The sequence below is a fragment of the Passer domesticus genome, chromosome 7 (genome assembly GCF_036417665.1).
Source record: "Passer domesticus isolate bPasDom1 chromosome 7, bPasDom1.hap1, whole genome shotgun sequence".
NCBI classification, from domain to species: domain Eukaryota; kingdom Metazoa; phylum Chordata; class Aves; order Passeriformes; family Passeridae; genus Passer; species Passer domesticus.
Genome location: NC_087480.1, coordinates 50551494 through 50575223, shown reverse-complemented (window position 1 = coordinate 50575223; position 23730 = coordinate 50551494). Strand labels below are relative to the sequence as shown.

Below are 23730 nucleotides of genomic sequence, written 5' to 3'. Positions count from 1 at the left end.
GGTGCAGGTGCCAGTGGCTGCCACATCACACAGAGTCACAGCAGAAGAGCCTAGTAACACAGCCAAGACTCTTAGCACAAGATTTTTGTGTCTATAAAGCTCAACTCTCTTTCTTAGTGTAATTATTATTTATAAGCATTAAAGAATTTTTTTCAAATCTGCCTATGTTTAACCTCTCCAGACAGCTCCTGGGCTTTCTGTGGAAGCAGAGTGTTTCAGCAGATCATGGCAGTGCCACTGTTGAACCTGGAGTTAAATGATGCTATCATTTTAGGTAGAAGTGGTGATAATAAATAATTCAGTGTCTTTCTGGAAGGTAGCAGCCCTATAACCTTTCAGCTCTCCTCACCAACCAATCTACAAAGAAATGTTGCTAGGAAAAACTATGGAGGAGTGTGGGAACAGCTCATCTTACAGGCATAAAAGTAACTGCTGGTATCAGCAAAGGAAAATTAAAATATGAGACATACAACTGTAAAAGAAAATATGCTCTACATGAAAGCACATCAGCAGCTCCATCTGTAAGTTTCTACTCCCTCAACATGTTGGAAAAAGTATAGAAAAAGATAAAAGTGCATGTACAAAGACTTAGGCAATGTCTGAAGAGAGGGTAACAAATGTTCTGTCTTAATGAAGCATGGAAAAGAAACCAATCTCACAGCAAGTTTGAAAAGCCAGACCAGTCACCTGGGAAACAAGAAAAAAAGGCAAACCAAGAAAATAGGCTATCAGCCTAAGCCTCACGAAGCATTCACAAAATATAAGTACCATAGACTTGTAAGTTAGTGGTTAATGGGCTCTAAAATTATAGAACTGCCTATAGCACACATGGAACCACAGGTGTGTGAGCCAGCCTTGCCACTGAAGATTACTGGAGCAGCAGGTTCAAAGCACATTGAAATGAAGACCATTAAAAGAGTTTCTAGATACCTTTCTCTGACTCCAAGGAGCAGTTTAGCAATGAGTTTAAAACAGCCTTTCCATCCTGAAGTTACAGCAAATAAGATTTCATTGCCATTTAATGGGTAGAATTCCTCATGCAGGAACAGTTAGACCTGTGAACAGCTCTTTAAAATGGACCTGGACTGAGATGATGAACCTCCAGTTATAAGAAATAAGTTGCAAGGACCACAACTGAAGGCAAGAGGAGCATTGTGAATCAAGGTATGTGATTCTTCAGAAACAGTGGGAAGAATATCCCTGAGTCAGGCTTGAGCTGCCTGCCATAAAAGGTGGCACAAGGTGTGAGGAGAAGATTTGTGACAACTGTATGGAAGTGCAGGTTCAGAGGAGCAGCCAGATTTTTCATAAGGGTATTCCCTGACCCTAAGAGATAAGGGGAGTCTGTTTTGCTAAAATGCACGAGACACACAAGATGCTGACAAGAGCTTCAGATTGATCTGGAGAGTGGGAAGGGATGATGGACTTCCCAGGGAAGGAGTTGTTCGATTTCTCATCAGAGCACTTTGCCCTCACTGTCACTCATTTCACTCTAGAGCCTTATAAGAGCTTTAACCCAAAACAGGTGGTTTTGTCCTACTAATGAGACTTAATTGGAAACCTATTGTTTTTACAGAGAGACTCTTAGGTCTTCTCAATAGGCAGATCGAAATAACATGAGGGAAAAAGGGATTTAAACTGAAAGACACGAGTGACATTTTGTCCATGTTATTACCTCAGTATTAAGTAGTTTATTTTTGTCTCTCTGTCTTGGGGAAAAATGGCTTGTATTTTCCCTTGAATATGAAAGATGATAGAGAGGTTTTAAACAGTTTAGACAAATACATGGCAAAAATTACTCTGGAAACAAATGAGAATAATTTGAAGCTGCACAATAAAAAAGATAGAGATATATAGAAAATTCTACTTTTCCATTTTGAAGTCGATTTAATATACTTCAGATTAGAAGGCTGGAAAAAGATTTCTACTTCAGTCTCTTATCTGAAGCCAGGAGCAAATGTACAATGCAGAAAAAAAGGAACCAAAGAAAATTTTTTATTTTTCTCTTTGATGCCATCACAGATCCTTCAGAATAGAAGAGAGCTTCAGATACTTTATTTTTTTTTTAGTCTTGAAGAACTTCTAGAAAAACTCTGATTTTTACATGCTCTGTTTTTTTTCAGTTAGCTTTTCTTTTTTATCTAGAAAATTTGTTTTAACATCTCCCACCATCTTTAGCTTGTCTCTTGCTTTGTCACACTGTAGACACAGTGACCGTCTCAAAGTCAAATGAGGGCAACATTCCTCAGATGGCTTTTTGCTCTCTGAAAAAAGCCCATCCTACAGTTCTCTAAACCTTTCATTAATATATATTATTTTATGGTGATTTCAGGAAAGACTAAAACTAGAGAGAGGTGAGAACTGCTGTTAGATGTCCAGAAAATGGGAGCTCCATTTGAGTAATTAAGGTGCTGCTGCCACCTCCTGTGGTGCTCTGACTGTTCCTCTGTGAAGGAGATTTGGACACTGACCTTCCCCTCCCTCATTTGGGACCTCACACAAGATGTGGGAAGCTCTGTCTTCCCAGGCTGCTCATAAACTGGTCTTCTGTTCACCATAGGCATTGCTAACAAATGAATAAACAAAAAACACCCCAAACCCAAAAACCCAGCCAAAGAACCCCAGAAAGACCAAAGCAGGGTTGCCTTCCATGAGCGTGTGCTGTGCTGATTACCAGCGATGTTAACAGCTGCCACAGAGATGCCAAAAGGCAAAAAACCCCAGCCTCACCTCAGCATTATGGCACAAGGGATCAATGGAAACTGAGTAATAACGAATCTATGAGAAGAGAGTGCAAAACCTGATTCATATGCTGCTGGGAATTCATGTGCTGCGGTTGGAGGAAGGTGCTCTAAGCAGGGGTGTAAGGAGAGAGAATAGAATGCTGACTTATGAGCTCCACTCCTACAAATACATTACTGTTGGACTGTAAAGTACCAGAGCCAGCACTACTTGAGGTGTATCTGCTTCAAGGAGGTTAACAGGAATGCCATTTCTCCTCACATTTCTGTTTCTCATTCTATTTCATCAGGTAAGATCTCTCTAGCAACAATTTATCATAACCTCATTAGCAATCTCTGATAACTGTGTTCTCTCCAGCTTTGTTTTCTCTCAATTCTTACGATCAAGAAATACACAAAGAAATACACAGTTTTCTCTTCCCTGATTTTCTTCTTTTTTTTTTTTAATGAAAGCCTGCAGTATGTAATGAACGATTGCTGCCAGGAGCACAGTGCACAGTGTCTATGTGATGATTATGTGAGTGGTTCACAGTCTTCCATGTTCCACAATATAGAAGTGAGCCTTTAGGGCAACTGAAAAAGTTTTAAAACACTTGATTTCATTCAGGGAAGAATCAAAGATTTTCACTAGAAGAAATTGTCTTTACACATATAAAAAAATGAAGGTTTCTAAAGGGATCTTTTGGTTAGATGACAGAAAACCTGCATTTTGTAATACCGCAGGGGTTCTTTTAATAAGTCACTGAAAAGTTCCATTTGACAAGTCAAACCTTGATTTTTTTTTCATACTTATTATAGCCAAGGAGGTGCTAGCCTAATACAATGGGCAAAGGAGTGTCATCACAATACAATAGACCAGACAGAGTTAGTACAATGCTGGGCAATAAGGGATCTCACTATAATGAGTTGGAGAAGCAGTGTCTGCAGCATAAGAAGCATGCTTCAGAAAAGAGAAAAAAATGTGTTTGGTTTGTTACTGGTCATTTTATAGCTGCAATTGTAACCCAATGCAATGACCTCTAGATGCTTAAGAGTCTTTAAAAAGTAGAATGATCATTTCAAAGGTTCACAGGCCAAAAGAAACCATTATGGTAACTAACTGGGGGCTTCAGTAACACAGGTGTATAGATTTCTGCACAATGTTGCCTCTATCTGACTTGATAATTCAGAGTTACATCAGTGGTGTTAGGCTGAGGCTCAGTTTGGCCCTCTTTATTGCACACATTGATGCACTGTGAGAGATACAGAAGTATTAGAGGATGAGATGAGAGTGTTTTCTCCTGACTTCCATTTGATTACATTTGACAAAAATTTGCATAAATTAAGTCAGAAATCTCTTATTTTCCTGTACTTTTTTGGTATCAGTTTCCAATATCTGTATTATATTTTTGGCCCTTAAATGACTTTATTCCATTTATACTCACTTCCCAGCTCATGTTCAAATTTCAAGGTGCACTAGCTCTGGCATCAGGACAATCCTACAGCAAGTATTGAAGGGTGTTTGGCTAGAAGAACATTCTCACTCACCACTTCATTCTAAAGCACAACACAGGCAAAGGATGCTCAGAACAAATCCATACAATATGCTATATGTAAATCTCCACAGGTTTTCAGCAAACTACACTCTGCAAATTTATGTGACCTACTTTTTCAGATTGCTTGGTGCATAATAGCATCCTTGCTGTCAATCACAAGGCAACTGCAAGTGTAATATATGCCCTTGATGTGGAAAGAAGAGAATGAGGCATAACTTGAATAAAACTTGGGCAAGGTCTAGAAGAAAATGACGTAGGTATGAATTCAAATTTACAGCACAACAGTACAAATGCTTGGTGGGAGAAAAAGTGCTGCTCATTCACTGGAGACCAGAATGAAATCTATGGGGTAGAATGGAGTAATTGTAGTATACAGAGACAGTTTGGATCACTTGGATATGCATATGACAGACATCTGAAAGTCCAAGCAGCATCTTTCCTGATTACCCAGAAGCTCTAATGCAAAGCTTCATAAAAAAAGAGTGATATTACAAAATCATAGAATAAGCTGAGTTGGAAGAAAACCTCAAGGATAATTGAGTCCAGCTTCTGGCCCTGCACAGCACCAGTCCCAAGAGTAACCCCATGTGCCTGAGAACATTGTCCAAAAGCTTCTTGAACTCCATCAGGCTGGTGCTGTGATCATTTACCTGGGGAGCCTGTTCCATTGTCCAACCTTCCTCTGGGTGAAGAATCTTTTCCTAATAGCCAGTCTAAATTTTTCTGATGCAGATTTCAAGAGAGAAGGCAAACAAAATATGTTGGAGTTACTTGGTGCAGTACAGTTTAAGGAAGAGTGAATTTCTAGACCTAATTTTTTAAACATTTTTAATAGTTTAGTACTAATGAAAAATGACATTCTTATTTAACACAGAAAAGCTGTAGTGGTATATAAGCTTTAATTCAAACATGGCAAAACGCAGCCAAACTATAAACATCACTAGAACACTTTTGAATTCAGTAAGACCCAATTTATAGCTACTAAGAAAAAGAAACTATGAAATATTTCTGAGTTCCAATTGCTAAATGGCCTTCAGGAGTCAGAAAACTTGGTTTTGTGGTTCAGGCAGTAGATAAAGCCTGAGGAGAACTGGTTTCAATTTATGGATCCGTGTTGGTCTTGGAGCAAATCACACTTAATACAAAATGTGGATAGTATGTCATGCCTGTTGGACTATAAACGTTTTAAGGCAGGGAAAATCTCTCACTAGGTGATGACTCAGCATCTACCTCAAAGAAATATCTATCTTGACTGAGAGGATGAGGTATCCCTATATTAGAAATACTGATCAATAACAAAAACAAATATTGCTGTCTTTTCCCGACCTCCCCTGGTTGCTGAAGCTTATCTCAGATGTGAGATTGGGTACACAGATTTTCTTCTGCACTTAGCTTTGTTGGGGGCAGACAGTTCCTGCTTGCTGATAAAAATCAAGAAGGCTAGCAATGAAGAAAATGAACCAGAGTTGTGAGGGAAAACAGAAAGAACGAGGACCTGATGGAGGAAAATATTCTGGTCTGCAGATGGTGAAGGACTTATCCCAAGTGTTTTCTGCTTCACCATCTGGCACTAGCTAGAATAGAAAGTTCTCAAAGAATTAGAAAAGGTTGCTTTCACCTCAAAAATAACCCAAATATAGGGCTAATGACTAAGGGGGGTTAAAAAAAAGGTTACGTAGCCAAGTATCCAGAGTTCAGAAAGGGGGGGAAAGTATAAGCAAGTGAGGATGAGAGCTCTAAACCTAGTTTTTTTTCTTAGCCAACAGTCAGGGCAAAAACAAACCCTTGCTCTGAGTTCTCTTCACCTTGTTATTGTGTTTGATGCTTCATGCAGTCCTCACCATTCTACTTCTCTCATCCTTTCCTTTCAAAAATCCCTGCATCTGCAATATCACTGTGACTTGCTTCTAGGACATAACCTGGCATGTGAGATGGGGGCTAATGGTTTCAGTAGATAGATATACTTTTTGTTCTCAAGGGAGATGGTATAGGTTAGAAAATGAACTGCCCCCTTTCTATCAGTGTTATATTCTTGCTTCTCTAAGGGACATTTGGGGTATAATGTGGTGGGAAGACATGCTACAGATGGATTAAACATGGTGAGAAGTTGGTTTTATCTGCCTCAAATTAGACATGGAGACAGAAAGGACAGCAGTTTCTGGACATTAGGAGGAAAGTTTGTTTGGCAGGATTTTTGAAACTCGGTCACATATTTTTTGTTTAACAGCTTACAAGATAGTGTATTATAAGACTGAGTGAGTGTTTATGATCTGTGTTGGAAAAGGACTATGGGATGTAAGTTGCTGGTGAATGGTTTCAGCTCATGTCTGAAAGGCTGGCAAGGATGCAGGAGGCACTGTTTAGGGCCCTGAACCCTGGAGAAATGGATGCTGAGCCACATCTGCTCCATGGCTCCTCCTGGGGAGGAACAGCAGTTGCTACCATTCCATGGGGGAATTTCAGCACACAGTGATTACTTCACTCTGCTGTTTTTGGAGGAGGATAGCAACTTCCTTCAGTTTATACCTACACTTGCATTTACTGCTAAAGGAATCTAGCTTCCCATTAAGTGCCTCTGAACTCAAATAGCTCCAATTTGAGCCTTTGTTTTTGTGAAAGCATGTAAGGAAAGACCTATACTACCAAAGAGAGCTCTGCTTTTTATTCTTTAAAGGCTTTGCCAAATGTTCTTATTTAATAACAGTTATCTTTATGTAGTAGCTATATCTTTTCATAAGCTAATAGTTGTAAAGCACTGTCTACTTTGCTTAATGATACTACTTTCCCAATATAAAACAGGTCTAATGGATGTCAAATGTGAAAGCAATATTCCTGCAATTTATCACTTAAGCCTTCTTTCACTCTTTTTGGGGTGAATTGTTGTATTTTAAAAAGGAAATTGATTGCTTTGAGTGAATGCTTTTGTTCTTCTACATTAACAATTCATGAATGAAGCCAATAGCTGCAACACAATCTTCAGTTCCTTGTCCCACCAATAACCTCAGCTGTATCCTGGAGGGTAAACTCACAGTGCATCAATCAGCTGTCTCCGTGGTCTGTAGCACAGCCATGTGAACTGTGGCTTACACTATGTTCTCGTTTGCTCCCTTGACTTTTGGCAGTAGGGAACTCCACAAAAATGAATTAACTGCTACAAAGTTTTCTAGTGTGCTGTACTTTGTGATTGGAAAGTTATGTTACTACGAGGAATATAGACATTTACTCTGAAGTTCAGAACCAAATGCCAATGGTCAAATGATCCTGTGCACCTTTCTTCTCTGCCCTGCTCTTTTCACTATCTTTGTTAAGAATTGGGCCAGTCCATTTAAAAAGATTCTGGGAGATTAAAGAGGTTACTGTTAGGGAACATTTTTGACTACTTTTTTTTTTTTTTAATAACACAATGACAGAAAAATAACCCCAAACCAGCCCTATAAAAATGAGCTGGGAAAGGCAAAGAGGGTAGCAGTTTAAGAACACATTAAGATTGCACCTGTGAATGAGTTCATTCAGTTCTTTCCATGAGCAAACCCTATGCTTCTATTCCCAAATGAGAAATATACATCCAGGGCTGGTCAGGCAGACATCCAAATGCCCAGACTCCGTGTAGCTGTGTGCCCACAAAACTCATATGGAGAAAATGGAAGCTGTGAATGTGGACTTCAGTCTAACTTGCAAAGCTGGAGCTCTTGTGCAGGAAAACTCATCAAAGTCTGCTGTCCTGGCTGGCCTTCAGTCACTAACAAAACTTCTCTCGTGTGTCCCTCTCCTCACTGCTGCTGACTCCTCCCTTGAAAGACACCTGCTCTTAAGCACATTTTCCTCCTCTACTCCTCCTTATTTTGGCTCAGAGTCTCCACATAACCATGGGTATGCACGTGCCTTTTACTGCTTCAGTTCCTCTCCAGCCAAATTTGTTGTCTCTATGCAGCAGCCTGTACCCACACACAGCTCTGCACACCCCAGGTCAGACAAGAGCAGGTTTCACCCAGGAGTAACACCTCGGGCTCCCTGGACATGCTTATTTCCATCTCAGTTTCATCATGGTACTTCGTGTGGATGGTTATAACAATTTGCACAACAACAAAAACCCACTGCTGGTTTACAAAAAAACAAGCAAGCAAGCAAGCAACCAAACTATATTGTAAAAAACCATCTTTTGTGAACAAAACATAATAAAACCTAGCAAACAGTTAATTTATCTCCTCGGCAAAACAATAAATTAAAATGCAAATAAGTAGATTCCCCTTTGTCATTGAAACTATATCTAATAGAAGCTCCTCTGGCCTAGTTCCTCCAGCATTTGACATTAGTGAGATAGGGGACACAGAAAAGATTATTTGTTTGCAGATTGCAAGATAACAAGTAGTACATCTGAAAATGTAAACCTGAGATAACTCTTCTTACAGATGATCATGGGAGAAGATGAACAAGTACAAAAAAAAAAAAAAAGAGGCAGAGAAATGAAAGACAGACCTGCTGTAGGTAGTATGAATAAAGACCTAAGAAAAGACCAGTGAACTTAATTCATTTTTCTGATTCAACATTTAAATTTCTTGAAAGTCCCCATGAAATCTGATGTCCACCTGCACCTAATTTTTCCCCCTATAATTATCCACATCTGAAACAAATATTACCTGGGATTAAATAAAAATGTTTATTTTAGCTGACATTTTTTAAACTCTGATTTGATGTATTCTCAGAGAATTTAGAAAATAAAATAAGTACTTGAAAATAAAGGGATTGACTCAGAGATCACTGCTAAAATAGAAGAGAAGAACAATGATGGGACCTTGCACAAAATGGAGCAGAAACAAAATCTGAGTTGTGGAAAACACAGGCTTAGATTTCACCTCTACCAAAGCTGCAGTGCAGACAGGAATCAATATTTTCTTTCCTATGCTCATGCCATTTTTTCAGACAAACATTCAATAGGAATTTATTTATGTGTTCAATATTCAACATGATATAAAATTATATCTATAGACCCAAGTTGCAATTGGGGTTCCACTCACACCAGGAAGAATTAATGAGATGACCTCATGTGGTGGAGACAGAAGATCTGCATTCTGTTCATAAGTTGTGGCAACACACATAAAGGCTAAAGTTTTCTTATTTGTCCAAAGCAATCAGTGGAAATTTGGATCAGAAATTCCAAGTTCTGGTACAGTGATTTTTCTGAAAAATGTTCCACAAGACACACTATAAAGACTCTCTCTGATGTCCCTCCACCTCTTTGCTCCCTGACCTGTGCTGAGACTCCAGGAAAGCTCTGACCAGATAACCTTGATCGACAAAACATTTTACAAAGACAAGGGCAAGGTAAACTTCCCTGCACTAGTCTGCGGTGTCATAAATGTTTGCAGAATTGACTGTTCCCTCCAGAGGCAGCCCCATGCTTCACTGTCCCTGCTGCATACAAATGGAGTCACTGCACAGCACAACCAAGTGCATATGCTGTGGTGTGACCTTCTGTTTGGTGACATCCATCAGTGAATTGCTCTGTGCTAGTGGCTGTCTGAACATCAGCTGGGACATGAATTTCTCCTCTGATTTCACTAAAACCCAATCAATAAGGGCACATAGCTTTAGTGTTCTCATATACCTGCTCTGTGAATAAAGTAAATGAAATATTTGCACAGACTTTTGTGATTCTTTTTAAAGGGCCTGACCAGAAATTGGAACACGACAGGAGCTCTGAGGAGGGGACTACAGACAAGCAGCATTGTATGCACAGGAACTGCAAAGTCCTCTCTTCTAGGTGGAGCTAAAGGAAAATCAACCCAAATATCAATAAACACTTATAAAAAATCCTGAAAAATTAATTTAACATAAGTTAGTATTGCTAACTCTCTGATGCTGGACCCTTGTGAGCGGGTAATCCTGATGCAACTAAAAAGCATTATAGATAACTGCTCAAATGCAAGCACATATCCCAGCTATATCTATATTTGCATAGAAATTTGTAAAATAAAGTTCTCCTGACATGAAAATTGTAAGGACATTATGGGGGATTTTTTTTTCTGGTAAAAAAACCCCCAAATATTAACCAACACAATTATTTTGTAATTATGGAAAGATTAGGTAGGAAGTGGAAACAATGGCTCACTCGGTATTCTAATAAGAAAACTGGGGCAAAACCAACAAAAGTGCAAATAGCAGTTTCAGAACAAAAGGAGATTCCTTTGTACTGAGTGTGTCACTAAGCACAACATGCCCCAGCTATTGAAAAATATCCATGACTAATTGGAAATCTTCTGAAACAAATTGCTACTAAGGCTCATACAGAGCTATCCCATTTGGACCAAAAAAGACTCAATGCCCCTGGTGGCAACACCGAGAAAATATAAATACTTGTTATTTTCTGAAGTTCATTCTTAGGTATTGTCTTTTGGTTGCAGACAGTACGTGTGGCTCTGTGAGTAAGAACAGCAGAGCCAGTGTGAGACAAGGGGATTATTATTCCTAAATGTTATGTTATTGTTCTTAAAACATTCTTCTGCTGAGAAACAGAGCAGCAAGATAAAAACAATGGTATTATACTCAAGAGAAAAAAAACAATGGCTTTGGAAAAAAACAACTCTGGGAAATGGAGAGGAGGTTTTGCAAAGAGCTCTTGTTTTGCTTTTCAAGGCTTTACATGGGACTGAGCACACATAATGGCTAAGAGCAGAGACCAGAGCATTTAAATGAGCTTTTCAGAAGTTTGCTTAATAGATACATGTTTTACATCAGGGACAGATGATAACAACTTTCCTTGCTCTGAGTTTTTGATTCTGATAAAGGTGTGGGAAAAAGATAAACATATCTGCTCATGTTCATCACTGTTCTAGTGAGAGAAAGAAATTTGATTAAAACTGTAATTTACTTTATAGCTACAGAAGTTATATGCTAGTCTTTGGTGCTCAATAAGTGTTTGTTATGTCATCTTAAGCATTAAAACTGATAGATGCTCTGTCTTAAAATCCTTCACCTTTTTACCAGTCCTCTTAATTTTTATTCTTATTCCCTAACCCCTTTTCCAGCTGTCCACAATTATAAAAGTAAATGATTTCAATATGATGCAAAAGAGTAAACAAACCCTTACCCTGCAATTGTTCTAGGCACTGTGAAAGAACAAATAATCATTTTGACAGGTAGACAGGAGACAGGTCAAAGTGATCTGCTGAAAGTCTGCCTTCAAGAAGGGGCAGCAATGCAAAGCTTCTTTCCTTTTCTTCTATCTTTGTTTTCTCTCCTTCCCCTCACTCCTAAATTTCAGGGTGACCCAACAGCATTCATAGATACTGAGCTAAAATAGTGACTTTGTTCACAGCAAACCATAAGGCAGATGCTGCAGAAATACGTGATCTTTTCTGCATTTTTAAAGTAGTAGTATGAGATCCCTTTGTTTTTGCATAATGTTATAGAGCTATTTTCTCAACCTATTACAATAAAATACACACTGAACGTTAACTACTTAGAGATATGGTAGTGAGAAACTTTCTTTCAAGAGGAAAAGTTTGGACACAGGAATGGGAAAGGTACAGCTCAGCAACTTTTTCTTTCTATTTCTCACTTCTGGAAGAAGACATCCCATCCAGTTAAAACAAGGCGGGTTTGAAATAATGAGTTGGAACCCTAAATTATGGACTTTCAAAAAATTACGCAAATTCTGCAAAATATTTCTGGAGACACCTATACATATTACACATATATCTTTATGTGAGTAGTACACTTAAAAATTATTTTTAAGGACCTCCTGTGTCTTTTTCTGAAAATTAATTCATATTCTCAAGACTTGGCCATCCCCCAGGCTGTGGAGATTAGATTTTTCTCCCTCTAATGGCAGCTAGCACCAATCATCACTTTCCAGCAGCTGCTCTGGTGGTATGTGGACAGCCTTACTGTGCTGTGGGGACAAAGGGCAGTTGGGACACCTGCTCTGGCACTCGTGGCCTGCTGTGACCCATGGGATGCAGCTGGAGCTGGTCCTGGCCACAGTGTCCTGGAAGCAGGGTGAGGGCTGGAGGTCCTGCTGGCCCTTGGGCAGGGCTGTCTCGTGGGTGTGGAGGTGCCAAGGTGCAGAGGTGGCCCAGTGCTGGTGACAGACCTGGACTGCTCCTGCCTGTGCAGGGAGGTGGCTCCAGGAGGCACCACCAGCCCACACCAGAGCCCTTTGTATTCTGGTAGCTCTCAGCTACACATTTGCTTGTGTTATTATTTCTCATGCTGGCAGGCTTAAACCACCAAGGGTAATCCTGGGACAAGCTACAATTACAACTTCTTTCTGTTGTGGAGACATGACCTTTGACTGTTTGATTGCAGCTGGCTTTGGATCAGGGCCTGCAGCCAAAGCTGTGTCGCTAGCATAACATGCAACACTCTCTGCAGAGCCCCTAAGTATAAGCCATCACCTCTCTGATCTAAAATACACATAACTGCAATGAGCTGTGAGATCCTCCAGCATTTCACAGCATATACAAGAGATTTATTAACAAAGATTTTCTGTTTCCAGATAGAGAATTATACAGAAAGCCAAATTTTTAGCTTTTGTGAAAAAATGAAGCCCAGATTGTGAAGAAGGGGTGAATTCTGGTGGGCATGTGTGTCCCCATGGAAAAGGGGACACACCTTTTGCATGTACCACTTGGTAGTTCCATGAAAAAAGATCTTCAAAGGAGCCAGAAAAACCTGACAAAATCGTTGTAGCTTTACAGTCCGGTTTAGGTTAAAACACAACTACCAAAAAAAATTTGGATCATACCTTTTACATACACAGTGATGGTAAATTCTTATTAGTAATCCATACACAACAGAATTATACTTCTGAGTTCATGAAAGAACTGTGGTTAAGGCTAGCTCGGCAGTCAGACAGCTACAAGGGTTATCCTTTGTAGCATCCCAGCTTTAGGCACAAGACAGGGCTGTCTGGATCAGGGGGACTCTGCCTGCAGCTCCTCTATGCTGTGCAAGCTGGGACCAGCCTACGCTGACTCTGACAGCAAAGCAGGCCTGTGAGAGGAGCACTGCAGCTACCAGTGCACTGAATATCACTGAAGCTTCCAGCATCAAAAAACAACACTAAAAATCTTTCACAAAAGCAACTGCCCTGTCAACCTCTACATAATCCAGTTTATCTGTCACACATGCTTTGTAAAAGCACCAGCCTATTAAATTCAACTGAGTCGACTTCAAACTTGCTAAAAAGGGAACAGGACACCATGGATATATTTTGGTCAGTCACAGTACAATATTTATGGCCTTTCTTCCCCACTACAGTTACGCTGCAGATGCATTTTATGTGAGTAGATCTTGTTAGACAAGCAAGCCTTTCCACAACATTACAAACAATCAAGCTGGCCTTGATTGGGCAGCTTGTTTAAACATCAGGTTAAATCCTTTTTAAAGTGAAGTGCCTTATAGAGGTTTTGCAGCAGTGCTCTTAATGGCTAAAAAAAAAAAAAAAAAAAAAAAAAAAAAAAAAAAAAAAAAAAAAGTCAAGAAATATGTATCTTTCATCCTCCCCAGCCAAGCATCCTGCCGATGTTACCCCACCTCCCTGAACCTTCCCCCCGGTCTGGGCTCCCCGCGGTTCCAGCCGCGGCGGTCCCGGCAGGTGGCACTCGGGCTCCGCGCCTCGGGCCGCGGCTGCGGGCGCGCTGCGCTGCGCGGCACGGCGCGGAGAGGAGCGGAGAGGAGAGGAGCGGGGAGGAGCGGGGAGGAGCGGCGCTTTCTGGCCTGAAATCGCCGACAGCAGCGTCTGTCGTGACTGACCCGGGGAGCGGAGGCTCATGGCAGAGCATCACTGCAAACCATCACGGAAGGAGAATTTAAAGCACAGTTGTTATCCCCAGGGGAAATGCCTGCATCGAGAAGGGAAAATATATATATATATGTGTGTGTGTGTGTATATGTATATGTGTATATATATATGTATATATATGTGTATATATATATATATGCATACTATAACTCCTACTAGTGTTAATGGGAATTCTGTGTGTAAATCCCCAAATTCCAGCCTACAAAGATGAGAGTGTCCCTGTAAGGGTCTGAATTTGCACTTGAACTAAACCTGACTGTTGGGAAACTCATAATGCTGTGGCTCTTATTATAAATTTATACTTAGCGGGACTGAGTTTTACCTGAAACAACAGAGCCTGAAGTGTTATTTGTTCCAGCGCATTATTTTGTTAGATGTGATAATCAGCTCACAGCAGGACTGTGAGAGGCTACTCAGCTTGTTGACAATTCTGGGTCCCACCCAGCTTCAAGCAGCTTCTGAAGCAGCTCCGCAGGCTGCAGAGGGGGATCCCAAACCTGGCTCCTCAGTGAGACATGGCCTGGGCACTGCTGACTGTCCACAGTCCCTTCCCAGGACATCTCTTTCCCGGGTGCAGTTACCTGCTCTGTTCTGTGTGCACTCCCACCCCAAAGCAAGGACTACAGGTGAGACTCAGCAGAGCTGCTGCTGTTTCCAGCCCCCTGTATTTTGTCAGGTGGATGAGATTTTTTTTCTTATGAGCTAAGTGCCTAAAAAAGCAGTCTGAGATGGAAGAAGAGCTTCAAATCAGTTCTCCTTGATTTACTGGGCTACTTTGTAGATTATTTCAGGAATTATGTGACCTAAGGGTATGACTTCCATTGGCATTGCGTTTGAATTAGGAAGGTGCCTTTCACAGGAGCTTTTGTCCCACATTTATCACCTCAGCCTCAGATCTCTTTTAATCCCAAGGTATCCCTTCTCTCAAGGCTGCTGATTTTCTCTCTGGTCTGAAAGAAAGGAAATCCTGTCCTGACCCTCATGTGTCAGCAGCTGGATTTGGTGAGTAGCCATGGTGCTGCAGGAAGGATGCCATGGAGTTGGGGGATTCCTAATAGAGAAACATGCCTAAAGAAGCCATGCCCATGGCTTCAGCCTGCCCTATCTTACCTTCATCACCTTATTATATGGCCCAGCACCTACAGGGAGGAAAACAGAGAAACACTCAGGACAGCTGTGGAGGGCCTGAGGCAGAAGTGCATGTGTGGCAGGGAGGGGTCCCCTTTCCAGGGGTGTGCAGCTTACGTGCCTCAGGGATGCAACAGTGCTGGGTGCCAGCATGAGCTCCAGGGCCACTGCACACAGGGATGGCCACAACCACAGTGCAAAACAACTGCCAAACAGCCCCTCACCCCCTCGTATGTGGTCATATTTTCTCCTTCTTCCTGTCTCTTTTTTGTTCAGTGCTCAGACACTTCATTTTTCTCAGCTGGCCCATGTGAGAGCAGCCATGCGTTGCCCTCTAATCCTGTGCAGTCCCAAGCTTAGGCTGAAGCAGACCAGCACTTAATGCCACCCTAGATTTAAATACCAATCATAGAAGCAAGGAATTGCTTTATTGTGAATGGAATGAATCCTTAATCTATCAAGTTATTTGGAACAGCACAGTTAATTATTTTTAAACCTTCCTCTGCTACCTTAAGCCTGGGTGTGTCTCCAAAAAATTCACTTTCAAATCTTGTAATGGAATAGAAGTGTTGCCAGTCCTCATTAGAAACACCACAAAAGCCACAGCAGCAGGGCTATGTTCCTTGTAATGATTTGTTTTACTGATAGATCAAGCAGCCTGTTGACAATGGTTGACTACAACTGACAGCCTCTTCTAATAAGATAAAGAAGCTGTACATTTTATTGATTGTAAAACAAATTGGGTTTTTGTCTCTTTAAATTTTTTATTGGATAAAATCGGAGAACTTAGGCCTTTGAAACTGCAGCTTGCCATAACATTACAATGAATTATAATCCTAACCTATTCATGCTTCCTCAAAGGCCTGACCCGTTTGCCTTGCAAGCATGTTGTAAAATGCCCCACATTTACATACATATTTTCAGGAGCTTTTTATTCAAGAACTGCGGCAGACTGGAGAAAGAGAAAGAAGCTGAATGGGCAAGTATTCTCAAGATCTTGGAATTTTAAGACTCTTGCAATATTTTGTCACAAGCTGAGAGCTCAAGGCAGACATTTTTGGATAAGGTTCTTAGTTCTTCATTACATAGGAGGGGAAATTTTTAATCCTTTCTGGCTCTGAAGAAGATCTATGTTCCTGAACATCCTGGGGATGGAGCCCATATTGCTGAAATAAATCTAACACTTTCTACATCAATTTTGAGGGTCAGATCTTAAAGAAGCTTAAGTTTAAAAACCAACTTCCAATATCGGGACCCCCAAATCTACTCTCAGCACTTTCTTGCATCCCCAGATGTCTCCCTGCCTGAATCCACGCTGTGCAGGCTCCTTCAGCTCTGCCTGTGCATTTGCACAGAGAGGAGCAGGTGGGTGGGGATGTGTTACTGAGTGGCACCCAAGTCCCCTGCCTGGCACAGTTTGAAGGGGAAGGCCAGTGAACACCTGTGACCATCAGCACAGAGTGCCTCAAAAACATCATAGTGTCAGCTTTACTCTTCTGGCAGAAAGAGAAAGGGAGGGAGAAGAATTGTTTGTGCCTTCCCTGACACATCTTTGTGGGTAAGAGAGCTGGAGCACCTGACTGTCAGTAAAGCTGCACAGTTGAGACAGCAGCACGAAGCAGCCCTGACTCCTGGTCTCCAGTCTCAGGGCTGTTTTTGTTCTGTCGCTCTTCCTGCTCTTTTCCTGCTCACCCACAGCAGTGATAAATGAGGAGGTGGGGGTGGGGAAGTTTTGGAAGGAGCTGTCAGAGCACAGGCTTCCACCTACTCTCTCAGGCACTTCCAAAGGGAGAGACATTTGGGCACCTCTTGGGCCCATGATTTCTTGCTTCAGCAGCTGAGGTTTGTCAGGAAAGCATATCCCTACTGTGCTGAGCAGCAGCTCATGGGCAGGTTTCTGGCAAACACTCCCATAAAATCAGAGATTTAGATTTGAATCCTTACAGGAGCTGGAGCACATGCTACCTGGACCCACTGCTCTGGGTTACAAGGCACTTCAGGATAAATGGATCAGTGTCACCACTGCAGTTTGCTATGAATCAAGAGTGTAAAAAACAACCCTTGCTCTGTTATTGTGCAAGTGGATGTAGGTTACCTCTCCCAGAAATGCTGAATCTAGCACACAATGATAGTGATTGCCTTCCTAATCACATCTCTCTTAAAAGGACTGACAGTTCTTGTATTCCTCTTTTTCCAAACTAGTTTGTATATATGAAAAAAAATACAACATATCAGATACCCTGATAAACATTGCTCTGGACTGAGCATTTTGACCATGAGACCCTTTCCATGTTCTCAGCCTCAACATCTTTCAGTAAGGAGGAAACAGACAGACAGGCAGACAGACAGACACACACAGAGTCCACAGCAAGCAACAAGGGAAAAGTGAAACTCAGTTTCCAGTTGGGCAACTTGTGAGCTGCTGCCCACAAAGTGATGAGGCACCTTATATCACTGCTAGTGGTCTGCAACCAGCGTGGCACTTTCACCTCTGATGGACCTCTGTGTCTGTGTGAGGAGCAGCTCCTTGAGCTGCACCTCTGCTCTGTCAGCCTGGAAACTGGATCTGAAACCCAGCTCTTCCAACTGGCAGTATTTCCACAAATGGTGACCACCCACAATTAGGTGCTTATGTATCTTATTTTTAAAAAGAAATATTATCTGAAGTGGTTTAGTAACTCTGTCATAGATTTCTGTGGGTTGCTTGGGTTTAGGAGACTGGTTTGAAAATTTTGACCCAAGTATATGGGTTATTTCCAGGTAACATCCATTAACTCACAAAGAGGATCAGTTAAAAGCAGCTTGCAGTGCAGCAGTTCATGCTAATTCTGTCTTACAGGGATGAAAAGTACTTTGGTTTCCTGTTTGTTGATCGGGTGCTTTCTCCAGTGCTCGTCAGTCAAAGGAAGAAAAAAAAATTAACAGAGCTTTATAGAAATATTACATTCTTTCCCAGAGTGGAGGCAAAACAAACAGAAGTTTAAAGTAAACAATCTCTACCAGCAGATCTTTTCCCCTTTTATTGCATGAATTACAATGCCCTTCAGCCAGCAGAAGGCAGAGAAAGTTCTGCCCGGAAAAAGTGTTATTTGAAAAAGTTTACTTTAAACTTTTGTTTGCTTTGCTGCATACACACACACATAAAAAAAAAAAAAAAGAAAGAAAAGAGAACCTTTCTTTTTCCACTTTAGTGCTAGGTAGAAAGAAAATGGATTTCTCTTTATCGAATGACATGTGATTGGCAGAAGTAAAGGCAAGTTTCCTCATGGTCATGCCTCTGTGCTCAACCATGACCTGGAAGAACATTGTGAGAGATAAAGCAGGACAGTCCTGTTCATCAAGGACATGCAGAACAGTGGAAAAAAACCAAAATATGAGTGTCTCTGATCAATCCACTGATATAAACAAGTACAAAGCTACCAAAGCCAAACAGCCCAATTTTATTCTAATATAACTGCTCAATGACTCTTTTTCTTCTAAATCTCTGTCCCTTTTGTAATGAGGACAAAAATTGCAGTCTGTTTTCATTCTCACTCTTGTAAATCTGGAGTAACTGGGAAAGAGATAAAAAAGCTCTTTGTTGGCTAGGACAAAAATTCTGACTAAAAAGTAAATTGTTCTCAAAACAAAACCCATCACCTTTTGTGAAAAATGTTCCCATTTCTGATCGGTTCTAATGTTTTCATTTGAAACAGACGTCTTGATCAGAAGTTAATAAAAGTGTGTTGTGAAATACTCATAGCATTTTATAAAATGTATAACAAAAATAGGTGGTTTCGTGAAGACTTTATAATAGAATAAGAAAAAGAGACAAAGGAAGATAAAAGGAGGTTTCTAGCAATGTATAAGCAGAGGGGGATAAAGCTGAATAGCAGTTGGATTAGTGCAGCATGAGTTTGTTTTTAAAGTACATCCCTTTTCTGTGCTTCCACCCTCTCCTGTTTGCCCCACAAGCCTGACCTTGTTCCTCCCCATTTCAAAAGAGCCGTCCCTTCTTATTTCCCTTCTGACCTGCATTCCTCACTGCTGGCTGTAATGTGGCGATAAAGGCACCAGTAAACCCAGCCAGCTTGCCTAAGATCAGAAGATATGGAGGGTGATGTTAGCAAATTAACTGATTGGTATAAAACAAAGGGGGAAAAAAAAGTCGTCAGGAAGCTGAGAACTTTTGAACCCATTTAAACAAATACGTGGCAGAGGAGCAGGCTTGTCTGTTACAGGAACAGCGTCTGCAAGAGCCAAGCCAGAGCTTGGAAACCACAATCAGATGCAGCCTCAGAGAGCAGCCCCTGGTAGGGGAGCAAAGCTGTTTAAGAAAGGGGAGTTCCTGCCTTGCAGAAGGTGGGACACCATGGGATGCTCCTCACTGCTGTTTCTGCCCTTGCAGAACTTGCTCCAGCCCCTCCACTCTGCGGCACCTGCAAAGGGACAACCAAGCCTCCCCTGGTGCACTCCCCTTGTGTCTGTGTGTTCAGGGGCCTGTGCTGGCAAAGAAAGCATGCAGTACTGAAAAGAATTGCAGTTGAGGCTTTGAGACACACAGAGACTCATTTATTTAGTGCTATTGACTGGCTTTCCTACTTCTCCAGCAGCACTAAGGGGGTTAATACCTTCCTCCTGGGCTGGTCTCCAGAGATGCTGCTCTCTGTGGCTCTAGTTGGCTTTCAGAAATCTCCAAAGGGAGATTGGTGTGGGGAGGAGGTTAAAATAGCCATAAAACATGAGATGATTTCTGTATGGGCTTGATGGTACATAGTAGAGAGAATCTAACTTTTTGGTCATTCAAGTAAAGATAACACCGACCACTTGAAAGGATAGCTTACTTTAAAACATGGTTTTATGTAACTATTGCACACTATGCATGACCAGAAAGCACATTTCTGTTCATCCTTCTCTGCACAGGCATACAACATGCGCAGAGAAAGTATCTCTGAAATGGATGCAGCCTAAGGTTTCCACATTCAGAAGGATGCTACTCATTTGTAGCTCACAGCACATGTATTCCATACACACAATATTTTCCTGAAGAAAACAATAGTTTTAAAAGAGAAAAAGCAACTAAACAAGACCATTCAAGCTCAGCAACAGTATAAGCAGATCTCACAGGCTCACATGGTTTCATGAAACCTGTGCAGAACCACAGGGTATTTCCCTTCTTCTCTCTTACTGTAAACTTTTTCCTGATCTTCATGCAAGATTATGATGTCTGATTCATTAATGCATAATAGTTTTAGTCCAGAAATAATTCATTAAAAAGATAACATCTAGGATGCAATTGGGAGTTGCTTCAAGGACCAGTTGATTTTTTTTCACTTTTGTTTAGCTTCAGGGAAGACATCCTTACAAAATTACCATTTGATACTATTCTAATTTTCCCAATAATCCATAATCTGTTTGTGTTGCCCCCACACCCTGAGCCTCCTTTGAGTGCTACTGCCTCCTCTTTCCCAGCACTACTTCCCTTTTCTTTTGGCAAATAGAGTTATTCAGGTAGGGAACCATGAGGTTCTCTGGATGATAGCTCTCAACTATCTATTTGGTAGCAGAATTTATTCATTTATCTTTCTCCCCCCTCTTAAAAAATGTTACATATTAGGGTTAGGAGGCATTCATGCCTTTGTTTTGCTACTCACCAAGTATCACTGTTTCTACTTTTGTTTTCCTATTGCAGCACTGGTATCCCTTGCTCACTCCAAAGCCAAATGTTGCAGTCCAGCCTTCTCAGCCATACTGGGGCTGGAAGAACTCAGCTCTCAGCTCTACTGGGAGCTGCAGGTCAGCTGTGGGAGCTGGGGGTCCCACAGAGGGAGGGTCTCTGGGGAGGTGTGTCCTCATCAGTACCTGCCAGGGAAGGGTGGACACCTGGTCCTGCCCCATCATTTAGAGAGGGAGTAAATGCAGCACTGCTTCTGAGAACGAGGAATCAAACCCCAGAGTCTTTAGGAGTTGTATTATAGGTATTAAGTGTCAATCATAATGAAGACAAAGCAGAGCTGAGCATCAGAAGGGAGATTATCCTTCAGTAGGACATGCACTGTAATTTCAGTGAGGATATACTTTATTTTTTTCTGCTTCAATGCGACCCACTTGCCAGAGAGGAGTACAGACTGCCTCTCCCTTAGCTGGCATCTAGACTAAATGGGTTACAGCTGCTACTCACTTCATTTAGGGCCTAACCCCTGGACGACAGAAGCTATGACTTGTGCACAGGATTTTGATGAGTCCTAGCTGGGTATTTGCAATTGGTGTTTCTGCAGATCTCTTACACAGCATGGAGCATATTTTCAGCTTAAGAAGTGTGACCTGATCTTTCATCTTGAGCACAAATGAACTCACACTAACATGGCTAAGGTGGGCACTGGTAAAGGGAGGGAAAAACCCCACATATGTTAAGTGATGGGGCAAAATCAAAAATGGCTGAGGACCGGTAATCAAAACAACTTGAAGTTCACTAAAAGAAAAAAAAAAAAGAAAAGGTTCACAAACATTCATGGAATGAAAAACAGCTAAATTAATTCCACTACTGATAATGAGCAGGAAGCCCAGTGCTTGGGATCATGAGTTTATGCAAATCTGTTATTACTGCGAATTGGCATCCTAAGACCCTGATCATACAACACTTGCACATATGCTTAACTTTATGCACATGAGCAGCCTCATTAACGCCAAAGACTTAGTCGTGCATAAAACTGAGCAAATACATGAGTGTTTATAAGATTGGGATTTAAACACAAGGGAGAGAAAACAAATTTACTGTATCATCAACAATTATTTCTGAAACCCAGCAGAAGCCAAGGTGATGCCAGAAGTCTGCATAGTGCAGAAATATTCAAAGAGAGGGAGGAATGGGATTTTGAAGTTTGTTGCCTTTAACTCAATCCATTAGACCAAATAATGGTGGGCCAAACACAGGAGGAAAACATCCCTGCCTAGGTTAAAATATAACTTATTTTAACAAAGTAAATTGGATTGTCTCTTAAAAACATGGTTTTCAAACTTATTTATTATAAAGAAGAACAGTTTATAATCAACTTGGATTTGACTAAACTAACACTGTCTCACAAAAGTCTTACAAAATTAATTTAAACGGTGTTAAGTTTATGTGGATACAGAGCTGACTATATAAATAGTTACAATAAATAAAAAGCCTCTGCATTGGAGGGAGATGCCTATTGCAGTGCAGTGAAAACTGATGGTCAGTCTTGGAGCGAGTTTTATTTAGAATATTCAGCAATGTTTTGGGAAGCAGAGGAGTTTCCCCCATGTTTGATGAAAATACACTTTTTCCTTGGGAATCCTGAGGAGTAAATTCAATAAAATATGAGTACTTACCAGCAAGGCAAGAAAAAAACCCAAGAAGCTGCAAAACAACATCTGTAGAAGTAAAGCTTCTGCCAAATTTAAAGGGATAGTTCTGGAAAAGGAATTCTGGGAAAAATGCATCCCTGCATTGAGAAGATGTAAAATAAGACCTCTACAAAACATAATTGTTATAATAAATAGAATCAGTAATAATTTATGTTTCATGATAATTTCAGTGTGCTTTTTAAGCATTTTTTTTTCCACTTGGAAAAAAAAAGAAAAGTACATTCTTGAAAGTCAGTTTTACTGTTACTTTTTTATGTGTGTGGAATTTTTTTCATACTTTCTGTTCTTCTGACCCAGGAGGACTGCTGCTGTCAATATTGCTGTGTGGCAGTAAAGTTGGTGGAATGATTGCATTTCGTATTAGTCACATCTTGCAGCGTGTTTTGAAGCAGCAGTTCCAGGCCTCCAGGTTCCGTGTGTGGCCATGGACCTGACTCCTGGCAAAGTCTGGATGTGTCGAGGGCTCTTGGTTCTCCATAAGGTTTGTTCAGGAGCGTTGTCATGGAGATACAGACTCTGAAAGCAGCAGTCCTGTCCTTCTGTGCCTGCAGCTCCATGGACAGGCTGCCCACAGCGATGGCCCTGAGCTGGCAGGGAGCCAGGCAACCCGTGAAAATGCTTTAGCACATTTGCACTTGACAGTTTGGTTGTTTTTAAATGGACCATCAGTGCATTGATGATCAGCTGTTTTCAAGTCTTAAAGGCTTAATTTTATATAAAAATTGCATGGGGGATGACTTTGGTGAGGTGGCACAGCCACCAGCAAAGCACTCAGCACTGAATGTATGAGAACCAAGGGAAAAGAGTAACACAGGCTGGAGGAAGCTGTTGGCCAGAGGCCCTCCTCCTACCACCTCTTTTCCCAGAGGAAAGAAAGTTTTAACTTCATGGGTTTTGACTTTTTTGTCTGATCTATACAGATTTCAAAGAAGGAGGTAGGGCTTCTCCTGGGGTTAATTGGCACATGGCAAGAGTGTGATTATGGACATGGCCTTTAAGGAATTATTATGGTATAGGTATAAAAAGTGAAATTATTGATGAGAAAAGTGATGCTGGAAGTGTAGAAGCTGGAGGAATCAGCCCTGAAAATATTTTTTCTGCTTCACATAATCATGTACAGCATTGCTTTATATGTGGGATTTACGCGGTGCTC

General features: G+C 41.1%; 1 protein-coding gene across 4 annotated transcripts in view; it reads right to left on the bottom strand.

The window, feature by feature from the left end:
* The window catches only part of LOC135305165 (vitellogenin-1-like), a 72037-nt gene extending 50389 nt beyond the window's left edge, over positions 1 to 21648 (bottom strand). For 2 of the 4 annotated variants that reach the window (XM_064428531.1, XM_064428528.1), the window contains exon 1: positions 20843 to 21648. The gene's annotated coding sequence lies outside the window, so the exon portion shown is untranslated. The remainder of the gene's footprint in view (positions 1 to 20842) is intronic. The other 2 variants (XM_064428527.1, XM_064428529.1) reach the window with 2 other exon arrangements.
* Positions 21649 to 23730: the final 2082 nt, after the last annotated feature.